This window comes from Heliangelus exortis, chromosome 17 (assembly GCF_036169615.1).
Source record: "Heliangelus exortis chromosome 17, bHelExo1.hap1, whole genome shotgun sequence".
NCBI classification, from domain to species: domain Eukaryota; kingdom Metazoa; phylum Chordata; class Aves; order Apodiformes; family Trochilidae; genus Heliangelus; species Heliangelus exortis.
The window spans coordinates 4,426,330-4,441,295 of NC_092438.1; the positions used below are offsets into that span (position 1 = coordinate 4,426,330).

At 37.0% G+C, this 14,966-nt stretch overlaps 1 long non-coding RNA gene across 1 annotated transcript in view; it reads right to left on the bottom strand.

Moving 5' to 3' along the window:
- The window catches only part of LOC139803986 (uncharacterized), a 187,137-nt gene extending 172,628 nt beyond the window's left edge, over window positions 1–14,509 (bottom strand). The window contains exon 1 of the long non-coding RNA XR_011729241.1: window positions 14,347–14,509. This is a non-coding gene — a long non-coding RNA (uncharacterized lncRNA). The remainder of the gene's footprint in view (window positions 1–14,346) is intronic.
- Between the last annotated feature and the right edge of the window lie 457 nt (window positions 14,510–14,966).

A 14,966-nucleotide genomic window follows, 5' to 3' on the forward strand; every position in this document is an offset into this window, starting at 1 on the left:
CAGCAGGGAGGTTCTGGGGAAGAGTTTAAAAATACAATTGAGTTCTGACCAACAGCTGTGCTCTTCATTCTCCTCCAGAGGATTTGAAGACACTTCCTAGCACCTGTACACTTCAGCTGTACTTTATCCATATGAAACCAGTATGAGTTCTGGTTAATATTCAAGTCAAAATACCAGCAGCATTTTTTGGACTTTTCTTCTCCTGTCCTAGCAGAGTCTGGCATTCTATCATTAAAACAAGCATCTATCATGGTTACGCACAGTTAACCCCTGTATCTGCGCCAGACACACCTGAATATCTACTTCCATTTAGTTTACTATTACAAATACGGGAATTTTGCCTTGCAGAGTCTCCAGTTGTTTCAGGGGCAAGGGCTTCCAAAGAAGCAGGTTGCCTGCAAGGTCAGGAAGGTGCTTTCAGCAGCTAGTGAAAAAGGGCCTATATTCCAGCTTCTTCCGTTACCTTCAATACAGGTGGCAGTGATCTACCACAGTAACTGTTGAGAAACATAATTCTCAATTTAAGCATTATGTAAACCCTTTCTCCCACATACAATCTTATTCCATCAAGGAGCTATCTTAATACACAAGTTTTTCCTCCGACTATAATGCTATGCCATTTAACTACAAGAGGTAGCTCTGTACTCAACACTGAAACCTTATTTCCAAGCATGTTGTTACAAACAGGTTAATAATTCATACTTTTTCTGTGCCATGAAGTCTGGAAGTTTGACCATACACAAAAACCTCTTGGCTGTTGCATTCACACTTCCAAAGTTTGTTCACCCACAAAGAGACCACAATCTGCAAAACAATCTTATGCCACTTCAGTTTCTATTAGCCTCAGGTTTTCCTCATCTTATTGTGGAGTTTTCCACCCTTTGTTTCAAGAAATAGAATTACAGCACACAAATGATTTAGACCTTGACCTAAGCCTAAGAGCCTAAGCTTCCCTACAGAAAATGTGGGAAGTTATACAGCCCTCTAAAGAATCCAAAGAATCTATCTAAAATTTGCCTTTCAACTAAATTTAACATCCCATCTATGGGCATTAGCAGTAATTGACAAGGCACTAAATTCTTAGGCCTGTGTTCCAAGCTCAAGCTATCTGCTTTCAAATACAAAACTAACCTGCATCTGCCCCGTCACCCTCCTCACGCCATCTTGGCGGCCATCTTAGTTCACAAGCCTCTACAACATTCAAACTCCAGTTAATATCCAAAGGAAGGATTTATCCCTCCCCTCACACCCTAAAAAAGTATCAAGCAGCCCCCCCATTATACCTTTCTATTTACCCTAATCTCAGCCCTTTTACAAACTTCAAAGACCACTTACAAGTAAAGCAGTTGCACTGCCTCTCTGTGCCACGCTCCGTGCAGCCACTGCAGCTCAGCAGCAGATGAAGACCTCCCAAGTGCACAGACCCCTGCTTTTAAAACTTTTCCATGCCTCCCAAGACAGGTTCCAACTTCTCCATGCTGACCAGTTCCCTGTCCTTGGACACAGCCACCCACCCGGCTGCTTCACCTCAACTGCCCACAGGTGCTCCTGCCAGAGGCCCCTGACAGGAATCAGCCCCTCCCTTCCCTGCAGCTGCTGCTCATTAGCTCATTATCCCCCTCACCTGGGCCTTCTAGAATTCTCTTCTGAGCCCTCCTTATTGGTACAAATGGTTTAACTTAAAAAAAAAAAAAAAAAAAAAAAAAAAAAGGGGGGGGGGAGGGGAGTGGATTTAAATAGATAGCACTGAATTGGGTCTCAAAACTTAAAAGAATGTAAATGTCACATATCTTAATTATCTGAAAAAAATAACAATAAAAACTCATTTTCCTCACCTTTCCAGAGAACAAACTATTTTCACAACCCATCTACGCCTTTCTTTACCCTTTCCAACACTGCTCTACAGAAAGTATCAGTAGATTTATTGGGACAGGGAAAGGGAGCAGAGCTCTGTCCCAGAGGGTGCTCTGAGGTAAAAGGGGACGGGTAGGTGGAAACCACTTCAGAAGCAGCATAAAATTCTGTATCATCCATCCTGGTTTTTTGCTCTTCTAGGCTTTAAACCAGATGACTGTACAGCAGGTCATGTTTTAAAACAATTATTTCCAACATGTACAAGCATTTTAGTAAAATATCTAATATTTTTTGCCAACAAATACATATTGCTAACTTGTGGGATGCAAACTTCCTACTTATATATTTCCCAGAGATGTCAGTGTGTTACAGCAGGCTACTTGTTTGCTGTTTTCACCAAGCTCTGCTTAGGATTTCTTTTGCATTCACCTGGAGGAGCATTAGAATTAAGGAAGAAATTTCACAAATAGTTTCTACTGGAGAGAACACCTTTCCCAGTTCCCTGATGCTGCCCTCTGTTTTAACATGAAACTCAGGCAAAGAAAGGAGCCAATCCCCAAGAACAATAAACAAGGGAATTTAGCTTGTCTGCTGATAAAACTTCAGTATTGATAGAGTTAAGGGACTGGCACAATCAAATTGTTTATCTGCTGAAAATATGAAGCACGATGTAACGTAATGTTCTATCCCCCCATCAAGGTGGTTTAGCAAAAAGGTACTTCAGAACAAACAGCATGGTGTGTGTGCTGGGGGGTGTTTGCGTGTGGCAGAAGGGTACAAAATTTTAGCAACAGACAAGTTGTGCATTCTGTTGTACTCACCCAAATTAAAGCAATTAACAGGCATGTACCCTATTCAGGCTGTTATCATACACATCTATATCTTAGGCAAAAATAATGTTTGCAAGTAACTTCAAAATGAAATAATCAAATCCTGAACAAAATGTTAGAACAGCAGCCCAGGTAAAAATCAATATCCTTTATCTGAAAAGACTTCAATAAAGCCACTCATGAATTCATGGCATGTTTCTTTGCCTTAGCACAGACTAACAAATATCAAAGTAGTTAGAATATGTAACTAGAACAACAAATAGATTGTGTTTCATAAAACTTTAATTGGTATCTGTGCTCTACATTCACCCTACCACTCAAATCTACTGTGGATATCTTAAAAGGAACTTATTTCTTACACCATGCATTGTGCTATATATCACCTATACTAAGTACCATCTATATCGTATAGACAGGTCGATTATGTACATAGTACTTATATAGATTACACTATATATATAGGCTATATATACATATAGTACTTATACAGATTGTATATATTATATAGTACTACCCTGTATTACAACAATTATTTTGCTAATATGTTACACTAATGACTGTTTTTTTAAACATCATTATGAAATAATATAAGGAAAAAGGAATAGCCTTGTTTCTCTGCTTACTACAAAGAATTTGGGAAGTTTTAAAAGATGAGAGGTTTTCTCCTTTCCTTAGTAGGACATATCTTCCATAGGAAATATTCTCAAATTTTGTTTATATCAAGTAAAAGAATTCTTATGTAACATCATATATGTCCAGTGTGCTTTGCGACCTGTAAAGTCACAAAATGCAAAATAATGCACCCAAAAGACTCGCTGAACACCAGAAATTACCTTCAGGCATTCTGACTATTTGCACGCTAAAGAAAAAATAAAAAATCAGTGCAAGCTGGCAGTCCTGCAGCCTGTTTTACACTCTGTGGGGACTGGGCTGGCAATGATCAAGAAGGGGTGGCCTAAAACCTGTCCCTTGTGTAAGCTCAACACAAGAGGAGCTGCTAATGAGGTGATAAAGGTTCCAAGGTAGCACTACCTTGGAAAAACGTTAACTCCAGCCACCACAGGAAATATCAGATGTCAGGAAGCATAAGGTACTTGTAGGAGGGCTGGCAAAAAAAGGCCTCTCATTAATCAGATGAATGATGCCTTTGCTCTACATAGGTGTTTAAAAGGAGCCAACTTATGTTTATTATCCAGAGTACAAGAACCTGCACTGCAACCAACCAAGCTGCCACAGGAGATGTACTCCCTCTCTACTCGGTAGAGTATGTCGTGATCTTCTCTACCATAGCTAGAGGAGAGGAGGAACCTATTTCTCCTATGCAGCAAAGGAGAACTTATAGTTCAAATAAGTGTTTAATTCAGCTTCTAAGAAACATATAAAGACCAGTTTCAGAACTGAGAGAGTATTTCACTTCCAGTTTTCTCTTAGTATCTGCAACTCGCAAGCTATTCTTACCAGTTCTGTGGCTAGTGATAGTATTTTAGGAAAAAACTTCAAACAAGATGAGTTTCATATGCATTTGGAGTAACAGTAGAAGTTTTCTAAAAAAACCAACACAATCAACTTTTCCTCTTTGGTATGCATAAATATCCCATGCATCCTGGGATGCATGTAAAAATAATTCTAGTCCCAGTCTAACAAAACCAAAATAATTCTAGTCCCAGTCTAACAAAACCAATTTAAAGCAGTATATAATGTTTAAGAAATGTTTAGTAAATAAATGAAGAGATAACTCTCTCTAAAGGTGAGGTCTATCCTTTCCCTTTGTCTCTATTTCTACCATCTGTTAAAGGTGCCTATCAGCCAGGTAGCTGAGCTATTTCCACAGCAGACATTCTATAAAACCTGTGTTATATGTGTGAATGTGGTTGTGAGGCTCACCCAACACAATCCTGCTTTAGAGCTGAGAGAACATTCTTTGTTTGTATTCAGTTTATAAACTAGTATTTGAGTACAGATTGATTTTAAAGAAATGAGAAAAATACCAAATGAAAGTAGTAATGACTTCAAGTCTGATCAGTCGAAAGTAAAGGTTGAAAATTCTTTACCAGTCTGTTCACATATTTGTTCTCTGAAACACCTCTCCAAGGAAAGAGTCTAATAAGTAATATTTAACCATAGTGTCAGGGTTCCTGTATGGGAAAGCATAAGAACTAGAAACTGAGACAGAAATGTGGTCAAAGGGGGGCATTCTAATTCTACTAGAACCTATAATCTTGAATTAAATCAACAAGCTTGAAGAGATATTTCAGTAATAATTCAAGTAAAGAATTTATGAAAGAACAGCTATTCAATAAAAATGTTATCAAGTGATAGCAATGTTCAAACTACCTCAAAGTATCTTCTTTAAAAGAAATAAAACTAAGCTAAGTGCCTGTTCAGAAGTATACTACCATATCTAACTTAGGGAAATGAAAATCTAACTTTTCTTAATAGCCTACTAAGTAGCTTTTCACACTTGCAAATTCTCAGGAGCCTTTGTGACATGGAATCTTCTGTACCTTTGGAAGCTAACATGCAAAACAATTACATGAGTATAGCCTGCATCAGTTAATCTGGTGTTTTCTAATGCCTTCAGTTTCAAGCACTAATTGTTCCATGTTCTGTTCTCCAGAATATATTCACAGACAATTCCCATGGGCATAAAAGACTGTGCTAATTACACCAGTGATACCCATTCCAGCTCTCCTACAATCTAGTTCTGTGATTCACCTCTATTACTCCTACATGGCAAGTCTGTGGTGAACACTGCCATCTTCTTGATCTACCCCAGCCCCTTCCCAGAAGTCTGATGGAGGAAAAAAAAGCAGTTCCCTGCAATAGAAGTGTAGGATGCCAAAGACACAACATACATATCCTGTTCCACAAGACACAGGTAACCCACTACCTCCAGGGCATATTTTATCCAGTTGCTGGGGCTTTCACAGGTAAAATCACAGCATCAGCTATTTATATACTCAAAACACAGCCCCTCAACCCAAATAATGTGTTATCTGTTGGAACACTACCAAGAGAGTATCATCTGTCCTAAGGGTAAAATAATAAAGTGAGTATAAATTTCACGGTACATACTCTGGCTGATTTGTACACCTGGTCTGGACCATGTTTCTTGATCTAGGTGAAACTATACCATGGAGAAAAAGTATTAATGATCACCTAATAAAGCTGTAGTTTAACTTTGAAGAGAGATGTATTGATAATTCTGTGATGCCCTTGGAATAGACAAGTATGAGTCTCTGTGTAACCATAGAAAGGTCTTACGACACTGTGCCTTCCAGAAAAGTACTGCTGATGTCTTGGCTGGTATATTTAAAAACAAGATTGACTGTGAGCTATTTTTAACTACTTCTACTTGTGCACATTAAATCTGAGTTTAAACTAAGAAAATGCACTGACTTCCTGTCATTTGTTTTCCCTTCAGCAGACATTGGACCAACCCATCTGAAAACCCCAAATCCTGGGTAGAGAAAAGCAAAAACAATGAAGACTTAGCTAAAAAAAAATTTTAAAAATTACATTTTCTCAAAATTGCTTTCTGTCTTGGTGAGATTTTAAGATAAGCAAATGTGTGTTCTGATTAACAGATTTCTTGTATTACACCTGGATCTCTTAGCTTGGTCTTGACAAATGTCAAAAAAGTGAAACTCCAGAATGCATAAAGCCCTTTAATATACTAGAATGTCGAAAATGGTGTGGCAATTCATCCTTTTTATTCTGACTTAAAGCTTTATTTATTGCTGATATATTAAAGTGAGAGTTTTCTTAAAAATCGCTACTTCTTGGGAAGAAAGAAAAGTTAAAAAGTACTGTATGGAGCCTCTACCCTCTTTTACAAGGCTTTTCTTCTAAAAGACGTGGGACAAGGGGAACAAGAACAAGAGGATGTTATGCATATTTCCCCCAAGCTTATGAGGGGGGGTACAAAAGCTAGAGACTGAATGTAGCAGATGTCCTCAATTTCAGAGCTGGATGAATTTTATTTTTTTTCCTGAAAAGACCATGTGTAGGTAAACAAGTGCTTGGCTGACCCAAATTTTCCATTTGTTTCAAAATATTTCATACTTGGAATTAGGAGTTAATATTTTGCTCACATAATTCTCCACCCTACAGACATACTGAAAAATAATAATTTATCATGCTTTCCTCAGCTTCAGTCTTTTGCATTAGTCACAAGACTGGTTCTTGATGTCTTGTTCAATAAGCACTCACTTTTCTGGTTTCACGTATTCCAGGTATACTGGCATGTCTGATTTAAAGCAAAATCCATCAACTCTGTAGATATGTAACGGGTCAGAGCTTTTGTAGTTTTGTCTGAAAATGTTTCAGGCTGAAAAATTTCATGTTCCATTCACTCTGTTCACGTTGTTCCTTTCAAACATGTCACGCGAATGAGAATGGTTTATTATTGATGTTGGCCCATTAAGAAATCTGTTTTATGCTTACACTGGCTGTGGTATATTGAGGCCACAGGAAAAATGACAAAAGAGACCCATTTTTCTGTATTTGATTTTGCAGACAGTATCCATTTTCTAAGCATCAGACAACACACTATCAGACCTGTGAGCTCTGTTTTTCATATCCCCAACCTCTAGTCAGTGTATGAAAAAGTAATGCTCAGTTAATAATGAAGGCTTAAGTGACTATTCAAAAGAAGATTGAATGACTAGCAAATGCAATATAATTGGTAATAAGGTGAGGACATTATCCAAAGTAACTGATTTGTGAATCTGTTCCTATCCATAGAAACTCTGTAGCATTCTTACTCTTGAATTTCATTTATACTGTCAAATCCACCTCAGTGTAATTACTCTTAATTTTACTGAATATGGTGGAAGTATGGTAAATAGATGTTGATGCATAATTTTATTTCGTTCTATTTTTGTCATAGTTTCAAATTTTAAACATTCATGCCAAAATATTGGACCTCCATTTATCACAAAAGGGCACAAACCTTTGCCATTTTGAGAATTAAATTTTTTAATTCAAACAAAATGAAGCGGTATTCCACTTGGCTGCACTAAATCCAAAGTTTATTTTGGTTTGGTTTTTTCAATCTATTTTCATGAAAAAAAAAAATTACAACCTTTCCTCTTTTTTTCACTGTTGCAACTGGTTTATTGTCCCTGCACAACCAATATGATTGAAACATAAAGAACAAACAAAAAGCCTCTCAGTTCCGTTAAAAAAATCTAAACAGACTATTTTCAAAACATAGAAATCACAGAAAAGAATTATGGATGTCTCATCTGTTTTATGCTTAGCTGAAAATTAAAACTGTTGCTGCAATTATGATTTTATATTTTAACCCTGGAACAAAAATTACTAGGCTTTAAAAAATAAAATGGCTGAGTTATTAGAGACTGTGATTTGCCTGCTGTGCCCAGGCAGTAATGTTTTCTAATGTGTGTGTGTCTACATCAATATAATGACAGCACCATGCTTCAGATCAACTGGATACTAATTACAGATTTACCTGATAGACTGGAATGGCTCCCAAGGAGCAGTTGCACTCTATTTAGCAAGTAAGTGATTCTTCTAAAAGCTGCATAAGGACTTGTAATGTTAAACAATCTCATCTGGAAACCATTTTGTGATACATTTGGTTTTCTAAAAAACAAGTTTTGATGTGCTTCAGCTGGTACCTGGCAAAGATGTGGTAAGTCAATGCACATGCTTGGAGCTCCAGACACCAGGGTTTTCCTTGAATTCACAAAGGCCATTTGCTTAGAAGAGAGATTATAGCCCTTGAAGCAGTTCCTCAAATGTCAGATCTAATGTCTGCTTAAACATAGTGAAAATGAGAGTTCTCTATGAGAGCTAGGATAAAGCCATTGAAATTATGAAGCAGAATATTCAACACAAAATTCACTCATTCTTCAAACAACATGCAATTCAACTGTAGATCTCCTGACTGCAAGAAATTGTGGAAGCAATAGGAATAAGAAGGTTCAAAAAAGAAGCACAAAAAAGACAAGCACAAAAGGGAATCCAGCTAACAGACCTTTAATATACGTTGTCTATTCAGTCAAGAGTGATCCAAAGCTCTCAACTTCTGGAAGTAAGAGGATGGGTTGATAAAATAATTGCTTTAAAGTCCCAAAGTACTTTCTACTGCTTTTTCATTGAAGCAGTTCAGGCTGGTATTGACTGTGTGTATGTTAACACCCACTGTATAGCACAAACAACCCCCCTGCATCACTGTGGGAAGATGTTACTCATTGTGAGCAGAGTATCAGGTTGTGAGCTGTAATAATTGTTTACATAAACTTGGAAAGCCTTAGAGAAAACTAAAAAGACAGTTTTTAATGAACATTCTCCAAAGAGGTGATTAATTTGTTCATGGCCTGTTACTAAAAATGCAATCAGTAAAGTGTAAAAAATACTTTATATTCAACATAATTGCCTGCCTATAACATGATAGTAATAGTGAAAACACCTACAGTAAAGGTTTGTTACTTCAGCATGAGATATACAATCCCTTTTTCAGTTTAAAGCAGAGAAATTGTTCTGAACCAGCAAAGAGAAGAATTAGACACTTAGGCTCAGAGCATCTTTTGTTTCAAAAGCACAGTAGCATAATCAATTGTTCCCACCTCACTTGGAAAACCAACACTTACAGTTCCTATGATGAATCATCATTCTCCTTGCAATCACTTAAAACAAATATGTTTTGCTGTTCTTTGATTGTTCTTGTCTTTCAGATTTTCACTTCTGGATTATAAAATGCACATCACTATCTACAGTAAGTAACTTTGTGATTCCTGAAACATGTATCTCGGGCAGACACAAAAATTCCACCTAAACAAAAATGCAACACAAAATATACAAGAGTCTATAAATGTTGTATTCAGGCTACACTGTGGAAAAATACCTGTCATTCACCTGGGCTGTTTAATGTCTAGGAAATGTGAAATTCGTCACTAAATAATTTACTTTGCATCCAATGTAGTAGCAAAAGCCATTTGGCTTTTCTGAATCTGAATTAAATCACTGGATACTGAGATGGGGAAAAAAAGGAGAATACATGAAGAATTCTAAAAATCTGGCAGACTGCTCATAAGTATAATCTACTTGTTATAATTTACACCGTAGGGGTTTTTACTGACATTTTATTCAGGAAAAAAAATTCTACGGATGCTTAATAGTCTATAACTCATCACTACAGATCAGATTCTGACTTCAGAAAACTAAGCAGCATCTTATGCCTTCATGTTGAGATTTATTCAACAGAACTAATCTGAAAATGAGGCAGCATTCCACACTAGTAATTATAAGCCTGCTCACTCATTTTTCACAGATAGTTCCAGGGCTTGTTGCAGCAATTTTTGGCTTTTGTTTAAAAAATTAATAGTAAAATGTACTAATAAACATTCTACAGAGAGGTGAGCCCAGACAGCAAATCATACATGAGACATTCTTGGAAAAACAAGTTAATTCCAGAAATAGCCATTGCAGCTAGGAAGAATTTCCTGACCCTTGGGAGTACAGAGTAAGCCTAACAGATCCAGTGGGAATTAAGCTTTATCACACCATAATCAGTTACCCTGTGGCAAGAATGACAGCAATGCAGAGTAATGTGCTTAGAAGTATAAGCTTTGTGTTTATATTTTGATTTGTTATTTATTTTTATAGGACATAGGTTTGTATCTTGTTAAGCTTTAATGGTTCAGGTCTTCCTAATTTCCTCACAAATAATCATACCAAAAATAGCTCCAGAAATTATTACAAAGCTCCAGTTTCTTATTATTGCTGACTTTATCTAATTACTGCATGTTGCTTTACACCCAGATGTACATGCATGCATATAAAAGCCTTAGAAAAATAAAATTATAGTAACTCCTGCAATCAAATTGAATGTAATAGGATTATCTGTTCCATCTATTCATTGAGTGCCTCCACATATGCTTCTTCAAATCAATAGTTGTACTCACTAAGGAACTGTAAAATGTTTAGCTACTAAGAATGAGGGAAAAAACTTAAACAACTATGTGCTTTTGAAGTTTATTTTCAGCAAACAGTTTTGCCTTTTTCTGAGAAAAATAAAGGAAGAACACATTATATTTTAATGATACAAAAGCTTTAAAAATGGGATTTTCTAAGGAATCCAAGGAGATCAGGCACCTACTCCCTTAAGCTCCTTTGAAAATTGTAGTATTTATCTTCAGAAGTGCTTACAGCCAGCTGGAGAGAGGCTGGCAGCAAGGATCCCATCAGGATTTTGCAACCCTGAAGTCATGCAAATTGTACAACCCTCTTAATTTGCTGCAGCTTCTAAGTTACACAGGCAACATTTCTGTTACAAAGAATCACAAGTCTACCCCCAGCATGTCCTAAAAGAGGCTGGGATGAGGAAAGCCAATTCCAACCTTAGAAAAGAGGAAAGATAAGAAAGCAAAATTCCCCAGGGGAGGCAGGGTATCTGTGAAAAGCATGGGAATCAGCCATCCCTAAGCTCAAGAGCCAACACAGGACCAAGGACGAGGGGACTGCTTTACTGGTTTTGTCTGCCAGCAGTCCCTGTGCTGGGAAAAAATGAAATTATGAATACTGAAAAGGGTCATGTGCTGGCTTCTGTCGAGCTGAGAAGATTCAATAGGAGACTTAAACATGTAGTTCTGTGACCCTAAGCCAAATACCACGAAGAACAAACTTGCCTCTCAACCTATCCCAGCCTGGGCATCCTCACCAGAGCCTCTGGGAACTGTGTGAGTGGCAGCTGTTGGAAGCTGAGGGGACTGGGAGGAACAGGGCTGAGGAAGCTGGAGATAAAACAGCCTTAATCTGTACCTTTGAATGTTAATGTTGTGGTAATAGAAAACAGAGCTGACATTGGGACTTTCACAGTCTTTTTGTACTGCTGGGGAAAAACTGTCCCAAGGATCAGTAGGTTCACATTCCCTGAAAGACAGGAAACAGAAATGAAGAAGGCAGCCCAGACAGCTGTGAGGGAAAACAAGCAAGAGGAAAATCAGAAATTGTGCTTTGTGAGGGACTTTCCTGTCTGAGTCTTAGTCCTAGTGATAAGCTGACTGCAGTTCTTTCCTGAGAACATTCCTACCACAACAGAATTCAGAAGCAATTTTCTGGGTTTTTCCTTAGAAATGTGAAGCAAACGTATTAAACAGAATGTCTGCCCTAGACACAGAACCAGCATTAGTGAATGGCCACAAATCAGGCTTTCAGTATCTGTTGTTTGGAAGCAGCACAATAAATGCTCCTAATATAGTTTTGCTAACCAAATGGAGGTGTGTGAAGCCTCTGATTGATTCAAATGGATTCTTGTGCTGACACTGCTATATGTTTGTAAAGGTTTATGAACACTGATTGAATTTGGTTTTATAGCTTGTAAACCACCAACTCTTCCTCTCAAAGTGAGTATTTTTGTTCTGTGTCTGTATGGATTAAAAGATGAATTTTCCAATCCATGATTTGCATTTTAGCATTTAAGAAAATAGTAATGCAGTATTACTATAAAATAGTAATACGGTACAGTAAACGCACACATTTTCAAAACTGCAGAAGTGCATTGAGAATGTCTCAAATTATAAGAAAATTAATTGATCTTTTATTAAATGTCTGATCCTTCTGCAAAGCATGCTGCATTCAATCCCCAGAGAAACAAGTACAATAAAGAAATATATACAATCACATGGTAAAAACAGTGAAGTTTTTAGAGAGAGCTCCTTTCATGCATCATTTTTGATTGTCCTACTTTGCTCTGTCAGGAACAGCAGTGACAGCTTAAGCATTAAAGCTTTTTGACATTGCAACAAACCGAACAAAGCCTAGCTGCAGATTTTGGAGTGTATTTTATACCACATCTAAAATATAAACAAAATAGGGAGTTTTGGGCATTCTCAAACAATAGCAGCCACCGGGGACTGTTTCCAGAGATGATGTTTTCCTCATATAAGGATTCTCACTAGTTGAGTAGAAAAAACATACTTGATAGCCAGCTCCAGCAGCCAGGCTGGCCAACACAATTATTGCACATTCTGTCAGCACATTTCCTCCCTTCAGCTTTACTTCTCCAATCTTTTTCAATATTGTTAAAATGAGCAATCATTCATGATTCACACTCCCAAAAAAGGCAGAAACCAACAATTCCCAATGGCTATAAATTATTAATGCAATTGTGTCAGTCACACAGAGCTTAGTGCTTTTAAAAATGGAATGAGATTATCTGCATAGTTATTTTCAATCAGATTCATTTCTTATTAGGGGTCATTATGCATATGGCTCCCTTTCAGAAAGCTATCTTCTTTTAAATAGATTACTGCACAGTCATTTCTTGTGAAATACTATGCAAGCTGTACACTTAGATACCAAATCAATTTTTTGTTTCAGAAAATAAATGTATGTAATGCGTATTTTCTTTTGTAGATAGATTGGTTCCTTCCGATGTATAAGCTTGTTCTGTTCTCAATTGTTATTCCCATTCAAACCATCCCTGCATTTAGCTGGTTTTACCCCAATGTGCAAACACATAGGCAGATCTGGTGGCTGTGGAATGGCAATTTTTTGCTGCAATATCTTAATAGGCTGCAATAGAAAAGCTTGTAAGAGTAACTGTAGAAGGTATCTGTTAAAATATAGCTGGGGTATATGGTTCTCAAAAACTACAAACAAGTAAATGTTCCTTTCAAGTACACAAACAACTAAAAAAAATTACAGTCAAGTGCTGTAGAGAGTTATAAGATTTAAGGATAAAGGTCAATTTTGTGGAATCCAGAAAGTGGTCAAGGGAAGGATTTTCTTTGTATGTTCTCTTTGACAATTGCAGTTCAAATATTTGCAAAATTTTGGGCTCTGTCCTACCAAGGTCTGCACTGAAGGGGATATGGAAGATACTACACTAGCTGGAGACAGAGAATAATTTTATATTTATTGTTGCATCTTGTACGAGATCTGCAAAATTGCCTTTGTACTCCCAGCTCCATTATGACACAGTCAGATAATCCCAACATCACACCATGGTATCTAGGACTCATCAATACACTGAATACAAAGAAACTGCAACCAAATTCAGAGATGTCTGAAGTTGCAGGAGGAAACTTATTTTTCTATTCCCTGGCATATGCCTGGCTGCCTAGATAGAATCTGACCTGCATTATGTTCCAAAACTGAAACCACAAGGCTAAGACATGGACACTCAGAGCACATAACATCTATGCAGTGGAACTAAAATATATTCTGAGTCAACAAAACTGTAAGTTGAAAACTCTAGCACATGCTCAACTGTCTTACTTAATCTAGGCCAAAAAGCATCTCTCACTTTCTAAGAGACTTGATTTTTGCTCTAAGCATTAGATTCTTTTATCTCTTGCACTGATGGAAAAAGTGATCTTTGAAGTTCCAAGACATCAAACTACTGCATCAGGATACATATTTCCTGCTTCAGAAATACACATTTCTGCTCTGTATTTCAATTACTGGCAATCATCATATTGAACACATCTTCTACAATATGGAGAATTGTCTGATTCTTGTGGTCATATGCCATGGTGCCATTTAACAACATGTGTTGCCATCTGTGAATTGCTTTCTGGCATTTGGCTTGTACTTTATTTTCCTATCTAAAAGTCTGGCAATAGTTTCTCACTATTATTCTGATAAGAGTGTGGGTCAAACTCATTCTGCTGTGAATGTGCATTTGTACTTACAAAGAGTGAGTGATTGGTATCAGGCAGAAGTGACTTCTGTTAAATTTCTGGCATGTTATTCCGTGGTTAATCAGTTTTACTGAGTGTCAGTCAATCTGACCAGATGTGACTCTAATGGATGGCTCCTAGTTGCTTGATGCCTGTTTTGTCACTGATGTGGCTAGAGTGCTCCTAAAAGTTAAAAAGCAGAAAAGAAAGAAAAGAAAGAAAAGAAAGAAAAGAAAGAAAAGAAAGAAAAGAAAGAAAAGAAAGAAAAGAAAGAAAAGAAAGAAAAGAAAGAAAGAAAAGAAAGAAAAGAAAGAAAAGAAAGAAAAGAAAGAAAAGAAAGAAAAGAAAGAAAGAAAAGAAAGAAAAGAAAGAAAAGAAAGAAAAGAAAGAAAAGAAAGAAAAGAAAGAAAAGAAAGAAAAGAAAGAGAAAAGAAAAAGAGCAGATCAGAGAAGGGAAGAGAAAAGAAAAAAGCATGTACCTTAGCAAGTCTGAGGAAGCTACATCTGTACATCTCTATTACTATTAGATATCCAGTCAGCTAATTTTTTTCCAATATGAATTAACCTCAGGATTATTTGCCCTTGTTTTATCAGGAAAGATTAATGCAAAACAGTAGTTTGGAGCTAT